Below are 12,449 nucleotides of genomic sequence, written 5' to 3'. Positions count from 1 at the left end.
TATATATATATATATATATATTGGGTTGTCTGGAAATATATCTATATCTATATCTAAATCTCTATATATAGATATAGATATAGATATTGAGTTGTCTGGAAAAGTAATGACATATTTTTCTGTTTTTTATTGGAAAAATGAGTCATGATTTTTCCGACAACCCAATATACATACATATATATGTATATATATTTTAATTATTTTCCAAATTAAACAAAACAAAAATATTTGAGGTAGCCAATTTCTCAATAGAATTTAATGGTAGTACCTACATTATAAAGTTAAAACAAAATTATATGCACAAAATTATGCAAATCTGTTTACTTAAATACATTTAGATAGGGGGAAATCTGTGTGTGATTTTCAGAAAGCGTTATTGGTCACAGAAGTTAAATTAATGACCCTGTGAATCACCTGCATGTCACCAACACCCATTCTCAAGTAATAAGCAGAGGCTGCATGTAAAGGTTGACTAACTAGTAGGTTAGTCTTTGACCCTATCACTTAATAATTCCACTAAAGTTTTGCTTACCTAGAATTATACCACAATAATATTTGCCATTTTCAGGACACATTTAAAAAAATAATGAAAATATAAATACCTCACACTACTACTAAATCAATATTATGAAATCTGTAAAGATCGTGTCACAAAACAGAATACATCGTTTTTCCCATATATTTCAGCCAAAAGTCTACAAATGTGCTATTATTGTTTGAATAACATGCTAATATGCTGGCACTTTGCAGTGTTATGTTTATAATCTTGTAAAATTGACTCTACAGTTTAAAATACACAATCTTACCTAATTTGGAAACAATAAACCCATGATTTCTTCAGATGGTATCTGAAACACCACTCAAAGCTGAGAATAGTCTTAGGTGTGACCACTGCCCTGAAGAATCATAATTCTGTCTTAATACATGAACTACAATGATAACCTGTTCTAAGTACTTTACAGATATTGTTAAACCTATATTTTTAAATATACATCCTACTTGCAAAACTTTCCCTAAAGGAGTTGGATATTCACCCTCAGGATTCTCTGAAAATTGCACTTCTATAAATGGCAGGTGTGAATCTCTTATTCAATATGTGTGAAAAACAGATAATTGGGGTTCAATTGCTTTGCTGCCAACCTGTTTTCTCTCATTCCGTTTTCTTACGAAAAAAATCATCCACGTGTATTTTAAAATTTTCAGTTATTTCATTGATCTTTTGTTTCTTTTGACTACATTGAGAATTTTTATAGTCTAAGTTTCATGAAATTTTTCTCTCAAGTAGACTGGAATAACCAATAGACAAATCTTAATTTAAATATGTTTATAAAATACCCTTTAAAAAGACTGTCCATACAATTTTAATAACATATTTCCTTGAAAATTTTGACTTCAGTACAGAAGGTAGTACCTAAAAGTAAAATGTACTTGAAAGGTCCATGCAAGAAAACTCTCATTTTAATCATTTATATGCATTTTCTCCCATATGCCACTCCCTCCCCATGTCCCACCCCCACAAAAAAACCACTGTGTACTCCTTACTGAGTGTTGGTTTATTTGTTCTGCATGTGTTCTATAAAACATGTACAAGGTCAGACAATTAAGTTCGTGAACTTGTTGCAACAATGTTGCTAACCTTTTTTGATATCAGAGGGATTATTCATTATGAATTGGTACCAACTGGACAAACAGTTAACCAAGTTTACTATTTGGAAGTGCTGAAAGGCTGTATGAAAAAGTTAGACTACCTTAACTTTTCTCCAACAATTCATGGCTCTTGCACACGGCACTGTCTGTGAGGGAGTTTTTAGCCAATCATCAAATAACTGTATTGGAACACCCTCCCTACTCACCTGATCTGGCCCCTAATGACTTCTTTCTTTACCAGAAGATAAAGGAAATATTGAAAGAAAGACATCTTGATGCCATTCAGGACATCAAGGATATTATGACAACAGCTCTGATGGCTATTCCAGTAAAAGAATTCCAAAATTGCTTTGAAGGGTGGACTAGGCACTGGTGTAGGTGCATAGCTTCCCAAGGGGAGTACTTCGAAGGTGACTGTAGTGACATTCAGCAATGAGGTATGTAGCACTTTTTTCTAGGATGAGTTCACGAACTTAATTGTTCAACCTTATATTGTTGTTTTGTGTACATGTATTTTTAATTGATACAAATAATATTGGGCTATATGAGTATAGCTTATTCTAGTTTGTTTTTAAAATATTTTCACATAAGCACTTAGTTTTTTCTTTTGTTTTTTTTTGTTGTTGTTGTTGTTGTTTGGTTGAATTTTTTATCATGGCAAAATTTACCTGTAGTGAAATGCACAAATCTTAAATGTACATTTTGATGAGTTTTAACAAGGCATTCATTTGTATATTACCATTACCCCAATGAAATATAGAATAATTCCATTACTCCAGAAAATTTCCTTTTGACTCCTTTAGTGAATTCTCAACCACTAGTTTGATTCTATCAACACTGTTGAAGACAAAATTTGCAAATCAGAACATATTGAAAATTATTGCTATAAGAGAAAGAGAGAAAATGAACAAACTGAATGATGAAACATCAATGTTTAAAAGACTTAATACTGAAATTCTGTGAGTGCAACTTGTGATATCTTGACTTGTTGGAAGAACCTTTTGACAAAACTTCTACTTTTAATTGGAAATATTTACATTCTATACCAGAATGGAATTAAATTGAGAAGGCCTATGATTTACATTTAACTTTGGTGAAATACTCAAAAGGATTATAGAGAGAATTTATGATTTTGAGTGAAAAAATATTGATTAAAGAAAAGTCTTCTAAAAGAGGAAAAATGCAATACCTGGAAAAATACAATTTTGATATGAAAAGAATAAAAATTAAGAATATCCTCTATGGTGTAGATAGAAATTTTATCCATTAAAAGTAGTATGGTCTTCAGAAAGGAGTTGATTAAAAATGTCAAATGTTTCAAAATTATTAATAAAATGAAACGTTTTAGAATATTGAAATTATTTGGAAAAATGAAAACAAGTCTATTTGAAAAAATATAAGTCCTTCAGAAAAACACCAGTGACAAAATATTAGAGACTAATAAAGTTTAAAAAATGATTAAAATTTGTGACTATGTACTAAGAATAAGTATTTAAATTATGCTAATTTTAATCAATGATGTTTAAAATGTTTGCTTTAATGTACACAAATGCATTTTTATTTTTAAAAAATTATATTTAAAAAATAATTTTGAGCAAACGTATTTTATAGATCCACACATATAATAAAATTAACTTTTCAGTCAATAAATACTTAAAATTTCAATTATTTCATTAATTTTAACACCTCTTTTTACTCTCTAAAATGCCCTATTTCAGACAATAAATTATATAGACACCATTATAAAAGGGGCAATGTCCTTGAGACTTTTTTAATTTTATTAGTTTCAGGTGTACAAAACAACTCAATAGTTATCCTTTTCACCCCTCACAAAGTGACCATCCCTCTCCCCCATTTACTGCCCCCCCACCTCTGATATCATACGTATCTATTGCAATTCCATTGACTCCATTCCACACTATACTCCACATCCCATGATTATATATGTATTAAATTATAGTCACATATAATATTATTCAATGGCAGCTTCAGATGTACAGTGCAGTGGTCAGGCCTCTACACCATCTATGAAGTGGTTTCCCTGACAAGACATGAGACCATCTGGCCCCCTAAAAAAAATTTACAACATTGTTGATTATATTCCCCAAACTGTCTTTTCTATCCCTGAGGCAATATTGTAGTTACCAATTTATGTTGTCTCGTCCCTTCCCCTTCTCCCTCATTCCCACCCCCATCCCATCTAGCAATCATCAGTTTTTCCTCTGTGTCTCTGAGACTATTTGTTTACATTACTCGTTTATTCAGTTTTTAGATTCCACATATAAGTGAGGTGGTATGGTATTTGTCTTTCTCTGACTTATTTCACTTAGCATAATGTTCTCTAGGTCCATTCATATTGTTGCAAATGGTACGATTTCCTTCTTTATAGCTGAGTAATACTCCATTGTGTAAATGTACCACAGTTTCTTAATCCAGTCATCTACTGATGGGAATTTTTATTGTTTCCAAGTCTTGGCTATTGTGAATAGCGCTGCAATGAACATACGGGTGCATATATTTTTTCAAATTAGTGTTTTGGGTTTTTCTGGATAAATACCCAAGAGTAGAACTGCTGGGTCATACAGTAGTTCCATTTCCAGTTTTTTGAGATACCTCCATACTGATTTCCATAGTGGCTGCATCAATCTGCAGTCCCACCAACAGTGCACCAGGGTTCCCTTTTCCCCACAACCATGCCAGTACTTGTTGTTTGTTGATGTTTTGATGATAGCCATTCTGACGGGGTAAGGTGGTATTTCATTGTGGTTTTTATTTGCATTTCCCTAATGATTAGTGAGGTTGAACATTTTTTCATATGTCTGTCGACCATCTGTATGTCTTCTTTAGAGAAATGTCTCTTCATATCCTCTGCCCATTTTTTAATTGGGTTGTTTTTTTGGTGTTGAGTTGCATGAGTGATTTATAAATTTTGGATATTAACCTCTTATCAGATATACCGTTGACAAATATCTTCTCCCTTTCAGTAGGTTTCCCTTTTGTTTTATTGATGGTTTCCTTTGTTGTGAAAAAAACTTTTAAGTTTGATGTAATCCCATATGTTCATTTTTTATTTTACTTCCCTTGTCTGCAGGGATGTATCAGTAAAAATATTGCTGAGGGTAATGTCTGCAAATTTACTCCCTAAATTTTCTTCTAAGAGTTCTATGGTTTCAGGTCTTACATTTAAGTCTTTAATCCATTTTTAATTTGTTCTTGTATGTGGCGTAAGGAGGTGGTCCAGTTTCATTTTGTTGCATGTGTCAGTTCAATTTTCCCAGCACCATTTATTAAATAGACTATCTTTACCCCAATGTAAATTCTTGCTTCCATTGTCATAGACTAACTGCCTGTATATACATGGATTTATTTCTGGCCTCTCTATTCTCTTCCATTGATCTATGTGCCTGTTTTTATGCCAGTACCACACTGTTTTGATTACTGTAGGCTTGTAGTAAGTTTTGTTCTTATTTCTCAGGATTGCCATAGCTATTCGGGGTCTTTTATGGTTCCATATAAATTTTAGGATTATATTTTCTATTTTTGTGAAAAATGCCCGTGGTAGTTTGATAGGAATTGCATTGAATCTATATATTGCTTTAGGCAGTGTGAACATTTTAACTATGTTAATTCTTCCTATCCATGAGCATGGTAGGTGTTTCCATTTATTTGTATCTTCTTTTATTCCTTTCTTCAGTGTCTTATAATTTTCTGAGTACAGGTCTTTCACTTCTTTGGTTAAATTTATTCTTAAGTATTTTATAGTTCTTGAAGCAATTGTAAATGGAACTGTTTTCTTAATTTCTCCTTCCGATAGTTTATTATTGGTATATACAAATGCAACTGATTTTTGAATATTAATTTTGTATCCTGCTATCTTACTGAATTCATCTATCAGTTCCAATAGTTTTTTGATAGAGTCTTTGGGGTTCTCTCTATATAGTATCATGTCATCTGCATATAATGACAATTTTATTTCTTCCTTACCAATTTGGATGTCTTTTTTTTTTTTTCTTATCTGAATGCTGTGGCTAGAACTTCCATGACTATGTGAATAGAAGTGGAGAAAGTGGACAGCCTTGCCTTGTTCCTGATTTTAAGTGGAATGGTTTTAGTTTTTCCCCATTGAGTATGATGTTAGCTGTGGGTTTATCATATATGGCCTTTATTATGTTGAGATATGATCCTTCTATTCCCACCTTGCTAAGAGTTTTTATCATAAATGTCTGCTGTATTTTGTTAAATGCTTTTTTTGCACCTATTGATATGACCCTATGATTTTTATTTTTTATTTTGTTCATGTGGTGTATCACATTAATTGATTTGTGGATATTGAACCTACCTTGTGTACTAGGGATGAAACCCACTTGATCATGGTATATGATCTTCTTAATACATTGCTGAATTCTGTTTGCTAATATTTTGTTGAGGATTTTTGCATCTATTTGCATCAGGGTTATCAGCCTGTAGTTTTCCTTTTTTGTACTGTCTTTGTCTGGTTTTGGAATCAGGGTGATAGTGGCTTCATTGAAAGAGTTTGGGAGCCTTCCCTCCTTCTGGATTTTTTGGAATAGTTTGAGAAGAATGGTGATAATTCTTTTTTGAATGTTTGGTAAAATTCTCTTGTGAAGCCATCTGGTCCAGAGCTTTTGTTTGTTGGGAGCTTGTTGATTACTGATTCAATTTCCTTGGTAGAAATCAGTCTATTGAGATTTTCTGTTTCTTCTGAGTTACCTTTGGAAAATTGTATGCCTCTAGAAAATTATCCATTTCTTCCAGATTGTCAAATTTGTTGGCATATAGTTGCTCATAGTAATTTATTAAATTTTTTTGTATTTCTGTGGTGTCTGTTGTCACTTTGCCTCTTTCATTCCTGATTTTGCTAATTTGAGTCCTCTCTCTTTTTTTTGATGAGTCTGGCTAGAGATTTGTCAATTTTGTTTATCTTCTCAAAAAAACAGCTCTTGGTTTCGTTGATCTTTTGTATTGTTTTTCTGGTCTCTATTTAGTTTATTTCTGCTCTGGTCTTTATTATCTCCTTCCTTGTACTCCCTTTGGGGTTATTTTGCTGGGTTTTTTTTTCCAGTTCCCTGAGGTGTAAGGATAAACTGTTGACTTGAGATTTTTCTTGCTTCTTTAGGTAGGCCTGCACTGCTATGAACTTCCCTCTCAGGACTTCTTTTGCTGCATCCGAGAGATTTTTGGTTGTGGTGTTTTCATTTTCGTTTGTCTCGAGGTATCTTTTGATTTCCTCCTTGATCTCATTTTTTACTCACTCGCTATTTAGTAGCATGTTATTCAGTCTCCATGTATTTGTGACTTTCCAGGTTTCTTCTTGTAATTGATTTCTAGTTTCATTGTGGTCGGAGAAGACACTTGGTATGATTTCAATCTTCTTAAATGTATTGAGATTTGTTTTGTGGTCTAACATGTGGTCTATCTTGAAAAATATTCCATGTGTACTTGAGAAGAATGTATATTCTGTAGCTTTGGGGTGAAATGCTCTGAAAATATCAGCTAAATCCAGCTGGTCTAAAGTGTCATTTAAGGTGGCTGTTTCCACCTTGATTTTCTGTCTGGAGGATCTGTCCATTGGTGACAGCAGGGTGTTGAAGTCCCCTACTACGACAGTGTTACTGTTGATCTCTGTCTTTATGTCTGTCAAATCTGTTTTATATACTTAGGAACTCCTATGCTGGATGCATAGATGTTTACTAGGGCTATGTCCTCTTGTTGGATCGATCCCTTTATTATTTTTATTATGTAGTGCCCTTCTTTGTCCTTTATTATATTCTTCAATTTAAAGTCCATTTTATCTAAGTATCGCTACTCCAGCTTTTTTCTCAGTTCCATTTGCATGAAATATTTTACCCCATCCCTTTACTTTCAGCCTGTATGTGTCTTTTAATCTGAGGTGAGACTCCTGTATACAGCATATGCAAAGGTCTTGCTTTCTTATCCATTCAGCCACCCTATGTCTTTTGATTGGAGCATTTAATCCCTTTACATTTAATGTGATTATTGATAGGTGTGCAGTTATTGCCATTTTGTTCTTTGTGTTCCTGGTCTTCCTTAGTTAGGTTGTTTTTCTCTTTCTTCTGCTTAAAGAAGCCCTTTTAATATTTCCTGCAATGCTGGCTTGTTGGTAATGAATTCCTTTAGCTTATTCTTTTCTGGGAAGCTCTTTATTTCTCCTTCAATTTTAAATGATAACCTTGCTGGATAAAGCAATCTAGGTTGTAGGCCTTTGTTTTTCATCACTTTGAAAACCTCCTGCCACTCCCTTCTGGTCTGCCAAGTTTCTGTAGAAAAGTTGGCTGATATTCTTATGGGGGTGCCCTTGTAAGTAACTTGCTGCCTGTCGCTTGCTGCTTTTAGGATTCTGTCTTTTTCTTTAACCCTTGCCATTTTCACTATAATGTGTCTTGGTGTGGACCTGTTTGGAATCATCTTGGTTGGAACTCTCTGCACTTCCTGGGCTTTTTTGTTAATTTCCTTTGCCAGATTAGGGAAGTTTTCAGACATTATTACTTCAAATACATTCCCAATCCCTTGCTCCCTCTCTTCTCCTTCTGGTATTCCTATGATGTGCATGCTGTTGTGCTTGATGTTGTTGCCCAGCTCTCTTAAACTATTTTCCATGTTTTTTATTCTTTTTTCTTTTTGTTGTTCTGTTTGGGTGATCTCTGCTATCTTGTCTTCTAAAGTCACTGATTCAATCCTCTGCTTCATCCATTCTGTTAGTACTTCCATCAAGTTTATTATTTAATTCAGTAATTGTATTCTTTAGTGCTGGCTGTTTGTTTTTCATGATTTGTCTATCCTTCTTTATATTCTCATTAATTTCCTTGAACATTTTAATAATTAGTGTTCTGAACTCTGTCTCCGATAGGTTGTTTATCTCTATTTCCTCTAGTTCCACGGATTCAGGAGGTTTCTTCTGCTCTTGTATTTGGGATGTGTCTCTTTGTTTCCCCATTCTGGCTTACTCTCTGTGCTTGCTTCGATGTAATAGGTAGATCCCCTAGGTCTCTCAGTCTTTTCTGGGTAGACTTATGTGGTATGCATCCTTTATATTTGAATTACTCAGTCTCCCTATTCTCCTGTGCATGTGTATCAGAGATGTTCCTTGTATTGTGTGTCTTTTCCTGTTGAAGTTGAGCTTTGATTGCTTTTGGCTTTTGAGTAGGTGGGATTGACTCCCAGGCTGACTAGCTGTGAGGATTAGCTGTGTCCGCAGTTTATGAGCTGCTGTGTGAGGGTTAACCCCTCTGATGAGGCTTGGCCTATGGGCTCTTGTGCCTGTAGCGATTTCCCTTTAGGTGTGACTCTTATAGGTCAAACCCTGTAACGCTCTGGTTTTATCTAAAGTTGGCCTCTGGGTGTGATGATTCTTGTGCCTCTTTGGCGGGGCCCTGCTGCAGAGTGATTTTAGAGCAAAACAGATTAACATGCACAACCACAATAGCTACCAAAGGAAATTCTCACATGTAAAAAACAACCAACAACCTACCCTCAACATGTACAGAAATATCAAACATACAAAAGAAGAAAACAAACAAAAACAACAAAAAAAATCAAAGAAAAAACAAAACAAAATAAAATAAAATATAATAAAATAAAAAACAGAATAAACATGAGAGATAAAATAGCAACACTCAAAAAAATTGCAGAAAAGTGGAAAGAGGGAGGAAAAGTAGAGCAGTGAAAAGAAAGAAGAAAAGAAGGGAGAGAGAGGGTAGAAAAGAAAGAAGGAAAGAGAAAAAATATATATATATATCTACGTCTACAACCCATATGTATGGACATATATGTCCACATATATACACCTATATATATATGTATATATATATGTATATATATATATATGCCTATATTAAAAACTAAAAATGATAATAATGAAATAGAAATAAACAAAACAATCAATACAAGCAACCAAAATAAAAACCAATCCCAAAACACCCCCCAAAAAACAAAACAACAACCACAAAAAACACGCCCAAAACAAAACAAAAAAGAATCAGTGCTAGTCTTGGCTAAAGTCCACCAAGCTCTCCCCAGGTTGTCCTCTGCTATACAAAAACTCATCTGCGTCTTGTGGGGGCAGAGCCAGCCACCTGGTGCCTAGAGTGACCCTGGCAATGCAGGTCTATTGTAGATGAGTGGGGTTATGAGGTGTGATTGGTAGTTTTTACAAAATCAACGACATTTCAGCCCTCACCTGCCCCAAGGCACGCTGAGTGCTATGCAGCCAGAAGGCTCAATGTGTGTCTTTCTGGCACTCATTCCACTGGAGGCTGTGGGGGTGGGGCGGGTGGGTGAGATTTCAGAGCTGCTAGAAGCCACTTTCTTGGGGGGCGGGGGAACACACGAAGGGAGAAGGGGCTGTGGGAGGCTGAGCAGCTGAAGTTGCCCTGCCTCCCAAGCCATGCAAGAGAGGTGGGGGCAGGGTAGGTAGGCTCACACTCCACAGCCTCTTCTCATGTGAAGTTTCTCAACCCCCTGGGAATAGGAGCCCCTCTGTAATCTGACACTACTCCTCCATTCAGGGGTCAGCTTAAGACTCTGGCCTGCCCAGGGCCAAGGTTTCTGAAGGAGTGCGGGGGTGGGCTCTCATCTATGCAGTTTTTGCTTTCTGTCCAAAAAAAAAAGTCCCACCGCCATTTTGAGCTGAGGCTTCTGCCTCAGACGCTTCAGCCGAGCTCCTGCTGCACCTGGGGAGGGACCGCAGAGGTGCAGAGACTAAGCTCACCCTGTCGCTGCTGCGTTCTTTGCTCTGCCTCCTGGGGCCCCGCGTCTCCACAGCTGCGGGCGCGGGCTGCGTCTCCACGCGTCTTGCTGCTCTCTTCCCCTGCTCGCCTGGTTTGAGGCTGCTGCCTCAGAGTCTGCGCAGTGGAGCTCCCGTTGCACTCTGGGCGGGGCCGAGTGGGAACAGGGACTGAGCCCGCCCTGGCGCTGCCACGCTCTCCGCTCTGTCTCCTGGGTTCCTGCAGCTCCAGAGCCTTGGTGTGGACTGTGCGTCTGCACGCATGTCTCCTCTCTCTGTCTTACCCCACTCACCCGGCCGGAGGCTTCTGCCTCAGACTGCAAACGTAGCACTCTTGCTGCTCTCTAGGCGGGCTGCGAGGTGCAGGGAGCGAGCTGCGGGGACACTGATCTGCTCTCTGAGACCCCGAGTCTCAAACGCTGCGGGTGCGAGCTGCGCCTCCACGCGTCTCGCCTCCCTCTTCCCCCACGCGCCTGGTCTGCCCATCTTCCGGTAATTGGCATGCGAGTCTCTCAGCTGCTCTGTGTGCCGAGTAGAGAGGTTTGTTTGAATTGTTACAGCAGTTCAAATTGTGGCAATTTTCAGGGGAGAACTCAGGGAGCCCTCCTCACAGCCGCCATTTTTCTCCAGAATCTCTCCTTCAGACTTTCTATATGAAATTCACTCTCTAAGAAAGTAAAAGTATAATCTCTAACAATGGGTTCTTTTTTTTGTTTTTTGTTTGGATATTTCTTCCTCCCTGGAATGATAGCTCTCTATGGAACCAGAGACATTCTCTGCCTTGTTCACTGCTTTAGGTCGAGCATTTAGAACAGTGTCAAAAAATAATAGTAGAGGCTGACAAACAGATTCTCCAAAAAGTGGTCTGTTGTTATGGGATAGGTGCGTTTTCATCACAGCTAGTGGAATTTTAATTCCCCCTACACCCATTAATATGAAATTAATAAAATTATTTTTATTTGTGTTTTGTCAGGGCAGTAAAATGAATTTCACCATATATGGGGGGGGGGAGCCAAAAAAATGTATATACATGACTTGTATTCATCTTTTGTTTTCAGTATATAGTGAGTATTGCAATTTTAATTTTTTCCTTTCTTAATATGGGTATACATTTTTTTGCACCCTCTGTATTAATATCACATTTTAAAAAGCTGTTTTTGTATTATATATTTACCATATAAGTAATATTTATATTCAACAGTTTTAAAAATTCAGTATTAAAAGATTCTTTGCTTTTACAGACATCCAGAATTTCCCATAGAACAATGGTGCTACAATTTTATGTCCTCAGAATTTATTGTGATGTCCAGTGTGAAATACAAATTACACCAAATATCAAGAGCATTTATGTTCAAGTGACATTCATTGTTACCACCACCATGCTTCCAAACTACATAGTGCAGGATTTTCATCCCTACAATTAAAAAAAGATTATGTATTACTTATATAAATGAAACTTTTAGTTGTCTCTCACACAGGTTTTATTTTATTTCATTGTGTTTTCTTTCCAAAAGGCAAATTCTTCAAGTTTTATTTGGTCTTACAATATATTGGGTTGTCAGAAAAGTCATGATGCATTTTTGCAACGAAAAACATAGAAAAAATACGTCATGACTTTTCCAACAACCCAATATATTTACCTCATCAGTCACCAGTATTGGAAAACTATGAATTTGTTATTAGCATGGTAGAGTGATTTTGTGCTTTTAGTGAGTGGCTAGAAGCACAAGCAATCAAAGACCATCTAATTGTTTTGAAAGGATTGAGATTTTTTTTGAAGCTGGAATCAGTCCCTGCAAGTACTGAATTGTTAGGCCAATATCCAATAAAAGACAGAATCCCCATCCATTAATCTCAGCATTTAGATCCACTTTTCTCCTGCTGATACCAGATGATTCCAGAAGAGGAGGCTAAGAGATTAAGAAGCTGGGTAGCACTTTGGATAACCTTTGGAGGCCAGGGAGACAGAAAATAATAATAAGCTATGTTTATTTTAGTAGCAGTAGTTTCCCTAAAAGGTTTTACTGTCCAGCAGATG

The 12,449-nt window shown here is 36.3% G+C and overlaps 1 long non-coding RNA gene across 1 annotated transcript in view; it reads right to left on the bottom strand.

Annotated features, from left to right (window-relative positions):
• Window positions 1–10,507, bottom strand: part of LOC109377491 (uncharacterized) — a 58,147-nt gene extending 47,640 nt beyond the window's left edge. Inside the window, exon 1 of the long non-coding RNA XR_002122886.1 lies at window positions 10,397–10,507. This is a non-coding gene — a long non-coding RNA (uncharacterized LOC109377491). The remainder of the gene's footprint in view (window positions 1–10,396) is intronic.
• Window positions 10,508–12,449: the final 1,942 nt, after the last annotated feature.

The sequence above is a fragment of the Hipposideros armiger genome, unplaced genomic scaffold, assembly GCF_001890085.2.
Source record: "Hipposideros armiger isolate ML-2016 unplaced genomic scaffold, ASM189008v1 scaffold_1420, whole genome shotgun sequence".
NCBI lineage: Eukaryota > Metazoa > Chordata > Mammalia > Chiroptera > Hipposideridae > Hipposideros > Hipposideros armiger.
This window is presented reverse-complemented; position numbering and strand designations above follow the sequence as displayed.